Raw genomic sequence first — 7,940 nt, 5'->3', positions numbered from 1 at the left:
GGCACATCAGGCAGACCCATGATTTCCGCCTTCAGAGCTCCCCGCGGGCCCTCATTGGGTAAGGACAGTCAGCAGCCCAGGTCCTGCTCCCCAGGGGACCACCGGCCACCACTTCAGAAAAGCCAGGGGATCTCCCTGCACCCTAGGTCTGAGGCCATTTGTGAAGACGTAGCTCAGGTGCAGATTCAGCAGGCACAGTCCCCGCGGACCCCAGAGCAGCTTTCTGGGCTCACCCAGCTCCGGGGACTCCGTGCACCATGGTGCAGACCTTCCAGGCCTCAGCCACCCACGCACCTGTGTCTTCCCTGCTGAGGGGGCCTCCTCCCAGCCACACTGGCAGGTCCCTGGGGCCCATCTCTGGATGAAGGAGAAGCTCAGAGCTCCTCCCAGGACGGAGACAGGCCCGCCTCTTCCCCGGACAGGAGATAACGGACCCTGTCGGTGGATGAGACTGGGCTTGAGATGGGGTGCCCGGCCCTGTTCAGCAGAGGGTGCTGCTCTGAGAGTCACAACAAAGACCTGCCCCTTCTCAGATTGCTCCAGATGCCCAGCACGGACGACTTTAGACACACAGTGTTAATACATGTTAGATCCTGGGGAAGGAAAATAGGAAAATAACTTGAACGATATACTCAGAATGGTGAACTGTGTGTTTCATAAATGTGCAGCCCTACGGGGCTTAGCGGGTGTTCTCTCTGTGTGTGGAGTTGGGAGGTTGTAATAAATAAAGACATAAGACAAAGAGACAAAGAGAAAGCAGCTGGGCTGTGGGGACCACTGCCATCTAGACGTGGAGACCAGTAGTAGCCCCGAACAGCTGGACATGCTGATATTTATTGCATACAAGACAAGGGGGCAGGGTAAGGAGGGTGAATCTTCTATGTGATTGACAAGGTGAAGCAAGTCATGTGATCATAGATGAGTGGGCCCTTCCCTCTTAGGTAGCCGAAGCACAGAGAGAGAAGGCAGCATATGTCAGCGTTTTCTTCTATGCACTTATAAGAAAGATCAAAGACTTTAAGACTCTCACTATTTTTTCTACCGCTCTCTACTACGAACTTCAAAGAGGAACCAGGAATATGAGAGGAACATGAAAGTGGACAAGGAGCGTGAGCATTGAAGCACAGGACCACAGGGAGGGTTTTAGGCCTCCGGATGACTGCGGGCAGGCCTGGATAATAGCCAGCCTTCCACAAGAAGCTGGTGGAGCAGAGCGTTCCTTGACTCCTGCAAGAAAAGGAGACTCCTTTTGCGGTCTGCTAAGTAATGGGGGCCTTCCCAGACCCTGGCGCTACTGCTTCACCAAGGAGACCTCAAGTGACCCTTATTGTGGGTGTGACAGAAGGCTCACCTCTGCCTTCTAGGTCATTTCTCACAATGTCCCTTCAGCACCTGACCCTTTACCCACCGGTTATTCCTAGGTTATATTAGTAATGCAACAAAGAGTAGTATTAAAAGCTAATGATTAACAATGTTTATAATAATGATTGATAATTGTCCATGATCACCTCTATATCTAATTTGTATTATGATTCTTCTTATTCTAACTATTTTCTTTGTTACACTGAAACAGTTTGTGCCTTCAGACTCTTTCCTCTGCACCTGCGTAATCCTCCGCCCACAGAAGCTGCAGCAGGGGTGGTGGCTCCACTCAATGGTCAGACTCAGGGCGGGGCGTGGGGGCTCCAGCCTGTAATTCCAGCAGTTTGGGAGACTGAGGCTGGCAGATCACTTGAGACCAGGATTTCGAGACCAGCCTGGCCAACATAGCATAATGCCATCTGTACTAAAAATACAAAAAATTAGCTGGACGTGGTGGCACGCACCTGTAATCCCAGCTATTTAGGAGGCTGGGGCAGGAGAATCACTTGAACACGGAGGTTGGAGGAAAAAAATCGTCAAAATTCAGGGTTTTGACCACTGCCCACATTCTAGCTATTCATTCATCCCCACTCAAACCAGAGACTGTCTGATGAAGCACATCCTCTTTGAGGCTGCAAACTGGAAATAGTCTCAGCTGCTGATCTGACAGTCGTATCCCTCATTTAGGAGTCCATGGGAAGGGACTGTGTTCTGCAGTACCTGCCCATAATCAAGCTCTGGACGGAGCCTGAATGTGTCTCATGTAGAGCTTGTCACTGCAGGCCAGGCTTGTGGTTCTTGGGAAAAATCAATCTGTTTATCTCGCGGTTGGGGAGGCCCCTGACCATTCCTGGCAGCATGAGTGCATTGGACTTTTGACCCACTTCTGGAGGTTTCAATCATGTCTCACCACTGTCACTACCTTCAGCGCCACTGTCGCCACCTTCAGCGTCACGCCAGCTGACTCCAACCACACCACCTGTCGCTTGAAACTCATTCATGTCACCTTTTAGACTTTTGGAACCATTTTCACTCTGACATACTGAGACTTTAATAACAAAATCTACTGAAAGTGGGCCAACTGTCTGATTTTACTTCCTTGTTTCCCCTCTTAATCCATCAATGTTGTTTAGGTAATTTGTTGATTGAATGTGGCTGTCTCCAAAAGAAATGATCTCTTCTTGACAGCCTCCATGATGAGGATGAAATCTTTGGAGGCTATGAATCTATTTTTAAAATTTGAGATTTCTCCCTCTGACCATTCTGGGCACAACTTGTCATTCTTTCTCTGAACAGCAGCCCCAGGCCAGTCTACTTTGTCCACGATGAGTGGCAGCCCAGCTAAAAGCGAGTTTATGGGACACGAAGTCAGTTCCAATTAAGGTTTATACAAAAATCTTTATCCCCGTTTCACCTTGCTCTTAGGGACAAGTGTCTTGGAGACAGTAGGCGAAGATGAGAATAAAGGTGAAATTCTAGGTACCGGAATGGGACTGACTGATTCTGTGGAGGGAGAGGGAGAGTGACAACCTGAAACCTGGAGAGCAATCAGCTTAGGTCCTAGGAGCTCTGAAGAATGGAGGGACGTTCATTGCCTTTTGTCTCCTGTAATCACCTCCATGAGTCCCAGAAAGAGTCTCGCTGGAAATCGTGTGGGGCCAGGACTGTGTTAGTTCCAGTTAAGCCAGATGTCAGGGCACGTGCTGGGGGTTCCTGTGCATTTGGTCTCCACGTCACCCAGAAGAATCCTTTGCGACTCTTCCTCCCTCCAGGATGCAGGTGTGGGATTCTAGTGAGGAGTGTGCTCTTTCGGTGCCCACCTGTCCTCCTTGCCCTGTGAACTGTGTCTCCTCCTGTTTTTGTCCCACGTAGAGATGAATGTATGTTTATTCCTATTTGGATAAATCAGAGAAACAAATCAAGTAACGGAACTCCAGACCCAGCCCCCAGCATAGCCTGATTCTTTTCTGTTCCTTTTCCCAGTGAACTAATTTCATTATGTCAGTGCAGAGAGAATCCCTGAGATGGGGTCTCTCAGAACAGATGGCAACACGATACGTCTAGAAAAGGCGGTTGGAGATGGCAGCAGTCCTAGTGAGAATCAAAGGTTGTGTCTGATACTACAGGTGTATCTATAGGAGGTAGATGAATCCAGGAAAGATCCTAGAGCCCTGGAAGAGATTATTTAGAGCAGGCAGGATCCCTGCAGAGAGTTGAGTAGCAGGCCACAGGTTCAGCAGCCACTTCGGAGGTCAGACGCTCACAGCTAAGCCTCTGTGGTAGGGCTGATCTGCAGAGCAATGCAGAGCCTAGGAAAGCTCTGATCACACATGGAAGATGAAACTCTGGGCTTCTATTGATCCATTTTCCCACTGCTACAAAGAACTACCTGAGTGGGCAATTTGTACAGAAAAGAGACTTAACTGACTCGCAGTTCCACATGGATGGGGAGGCCTCAGGAAACATAATCATGGCAGAAGGGGAAGCAACGTATGTCTTACCATTGCGAAAAGCAGACACAGAGAGACTGAAGAAAAGCACATGCTTTTAAACAATCAGGTCTCGTGAGAATGCACTCACTATCAGCAGAACAGCAAAGGGGAAATCTGCCCCCATGATACAATCACCTGCCACCGGGATCCTCCCCTGACACGTGGGGATTACAATTAGACATGAGATTTGGGTGGGGACACACAGCAAACCATGTTAGAGCTCATGGAGAAGTGTCCTATGTGACGGCACTGTGGGTGTGGACAGTCTTTGTTCTTTCTTGGCAGCAGAGCGCTGACAATTTCATCATTTGAGAGCATGTATATGATAGGCTTTCTTATTCTGAGTTTCTTGAAAAAGGGATTCAGAGGAAAATGTTAACCCACTTCCCAATTCGATGTGATGGTGGGGGAGTGACTTCAGCAAAAAGGACACATTTAGGGAACTCGGTTGGCGGGAGTGGAGCTGTCCATCCCAGAAATCTCAGAAGGTCCCAGCCAACCTGTCAGAATTAACCGATTGAAAAATACATTTTTTTTTTTTTTTTTTGCCCAATATAGCTCTATTTTTAATCAGAGTTTTATTTTGCTATTATATTATATTTTTTTTTTTTTTTTATTCTTTTTCTTTTTTTTTTTTTGAGACGGAGGCCGCCTTCTGTCAACCCAGGCTTGAGTGGCAGTGGCCCGGATCTCAGCTCACTGCAAGCTCCGCCTTCCCGGGTTTACACCATTCTCCTGCCTCAGCCTCCGAGTAGCTTGGGATACAGGCCTCGCCACCTCCCCAGAGCTAACGTTTTTTGTATTTTTTTAGTAGAGGCGGGGTTTCACCTGTGTTAGACCAGGGATGGTCTCGATCATCCTGACCTTCATGATCCGCTCCGTCTCAGCCCGTCCCAAAGGTGCTGCGATTACAGGCTTCAAGCCACCGGCGCCTGGACTATTTTTGCTATATTTTGTGAAGAATCTAATTTTTTTTTTTTTTTTTTTTGTCACTTGTAATGTGTCTTATGAAGCTACAGTCTTATTTCTGAGTTTTGAGCTCCACCCATGTCTATCAGTCTGTCCATCAACCAACATGTCTTGCAGGGGTAGCTACCCCTCATTTCCATTCTTTTCCAAGAGTTTTCTGGTTTTCTCATTTGTGTTTTTCCATCTATATATTCTTGCAATAACATTACCATTACATTCCTAACCTGAATGGTAGTACTATATTATGGATCAAATTAAATTTATAAATGAGATCCAATTTATTTTTATAATATTGAATTTTTTACCAAGTCCATGCTGTTAACTTCTTATGTATGTTCATGTAATTTCAGAATTTTCTATCTTATTTCTTATATACATTCACAATTTTGATTAAAATTATTCCAAAGTATATCTTTATTTTATTATCATTTTGTAATTTCATTCCCCACCCCAAATCTGACTTGTAAATTATGATTTCATATATATGTAAGTACCTGCTGTGTGGAATTTAAGGCCATGTCATGGGTTCAAACTGATTTGTAACATAAACCCCTCAATTTTCCCCATTCACTGGAATGACTACTATTGCATATCCACAACAAGCGCTGTTGGGTTGAGGGAAATCAGGGTGGAGATGAAGCAAAAATGAAGAGAAAACATTATGTAACCCACACATGCGGCAAAACAAGCTCACTATGGATCAATAGGTAATTATCTAAAGTATAAAATACTTAGAAATATTAACATTTATCTCATACTATACAATATGGAAATTATAAGGAAAAGACAAAACAATACCCAACCATTACTTATATATTCTCTGGATCAAAATATATACATTTATACGGTAAAAGATTACATTATTGCTGTGTAAAATGAAAATAGGAAAATACATAAAACATAACAATATGTAAAGCAAGTGACAATATGTATGTTAGATTTAATACCCTAGTAAAAAAAAGTAAAAGAGTTTTAGGCCAGGCACGGTGGCTCACGTCTGTAATCCCAGCACTTTGGGAGGCCCAAGATGGCAGATCACTTGAGCCCAGAAGTTTGAGGCCAATCTGGGAAACATGGCAAGACCTTGCCTCTACAAAATACAAAATAAAATAAAATAAAAAACGAATATAGCCCAGAGTGGGGAGGCACACCTGTTGTCCCAGCTACTTCAGAGGCTGAGATGGGAGGATTGCTGGAGCCTGGGGTGGGGAGGTTGCAGTGAGCCAAGTTGGCACCATTGCACTCCAGCCTGACTGACAGAGTGAGATCTCATCTAAAAAAAAAAAAAAAAAAAAAAAGGACTTTCAGTGTCTCAGTGTCTTCCTCCCAAAAAATTCTAATCTGATTCCACTTTTTCCACAGAGCTGCTGCAATGCAGTCTGGGTAGAGGGCGGGATCAGGAGGTACAGAAACAGTGACCCCTGCTGGCAAGCGCAGCACTAACAAGCCTGGTTTCATTAGAGTTGAGCAGGGCCTGTTGGCCGCTGTCAGCTCAACCCCATGAATTCAGTGTCAGCTTCGGGGACTCCTTGTCCTTTCCTCCCCCTGCCAGGAGGAAAATGAGCCACAGATAAATCACATTCGGACAGTTCATTTCAATCCTCCCTCTCACACAACAGCCCCATTTAAGGGTTAGAGAGTGGAGGAATCTTACTCTCATTTCACTCCAGTTTGGGTGAGAGAATTTGCTGCTTGTTCCAGAGAGCGGTTTTCTGTCTGCTAACCACGCCGGTGAAGAATCTTTCTACCTTCCTCTTACAAAAAGTCATACCTGTCTCAGCATCACCAGAACTATCAGAACTTGCAAAATGTTTTAGTTTTTTTTTTTTTTTGAGACGGAGTATGGCTCTTGTCACCCAGAATGGAGTGCAGTGGTACGGTCTTGGCTCACCGCAACCTCCACCTCCTGGATTCAAGTGATTCTCCTGCCTCAGCCTCCCAAGTAGCTGGGATTACAGGCATGTGCCACCACACCTGGCTTTTTTTTTTTTTTTTTTTTTTTTTTAAGTAGAGACGGCGTTTCTCCATGTTTGTCAGGCTGGCCTCAAACTCTCGACCTCAGGTAATCCATCTGCCTCGGCCCTCCAAAGTGCTGGGATTACAGGCATGAGCCATCACGCCTGGCCGGTTTTATATTTTTACCTTTCTTGCAAGCCAACAAGTTAGACTGTCAGTTTATGGATCTTGGCTGAAGGCATGAGATTTCTGGATCTGAGAAAATATATATTTTGTTATTTCTCACATAAATGACAGCAAGAACTTCACATCTGCACACATTCCCCCACCTACTCCAAGGGACACAGAAATGAGGCATGTATGTTTGTACACCATGACTTCCTTATAACGTTTACATTTCAGTATATTCCTCTCCAAAACCTCTAAGCTGATTTCACTTTTTCCACAGAGCTGCTCCAGTGCGGTGTGGGTGGAGTGGGGGACCAGGAGGTGCAGAATAAAACAGTGGCCGCTGCTGGCCAGCACAGCACTAACAAGGCTCATTTCATAACCGTGTTTATGGGACTATAGAGATCAATGAAGAAACATAAACATTGTACAGACATATCCTATTCACATGTTTCTGATAAGATCAGGGTTTTTTTGTGCTACTCAGCCAAGCAGAGCAAAGCTTGGACACACAGGAGTCCCCACTCATGGGAATAAAGGGGCTGACATTTGGGAAACTTGCATTGATCATTGCAGAGATGTTCACCACCAACTGACTGGGATTATTCAAAAGACCCAAACAAACTTGAAAGGTGAAGACAGAGTGTAAAAGGACAGAAAGGTGCTCACCAGGAGGATGGTTTTGGTAGCTCTGGACTCAGGGGAGGATGTGGGGGAGACGCTGCTTGTGCCTGTGCAGGATGCAAACGATGGAGCTGCTGCCCCAGAGCGCGAGCCCCAGACAGATCACATCAGGAAGGACAGCAGTGCCGCGTGCATTGATTCTCTGGTGTCCTCGTGATGAGCAGCAGAACAGTATCCCAGACCTTTGGTCTTTGTGGTATTTTTGCTACGCCGCTTGCCAGTCACGTGCATGAGAACAATGCTATTCACCAGCATGTGGGGGAGCCAGCTGAGGAATACACAGGAGCCAGCGTGCTTGGGGGCGTTCCC

The sequence above is a fragment of the Rhinopithecus bieti genome, unplaced genomic scaffold (genome assembly GCF_001698545.2).
Source record: "Rhinopithecus bieti isolate Rb0 unplaced genomic scaffold, ASM169854v2 scaffold_56566, whole genome shotgun sequence".
Taxonomy (NCBI): domain Eukaryota; kingdom Metazoa; phylum Chordata; class Mammalia; order Primates; family Cercopithecidae; genus Rhinopithecus; species Rhinopithecus bieti.
The sequence above is the reverse complement of the archived record's forward strand: the minus strand, read 5'-3'. Positions refer to the sequence as shown.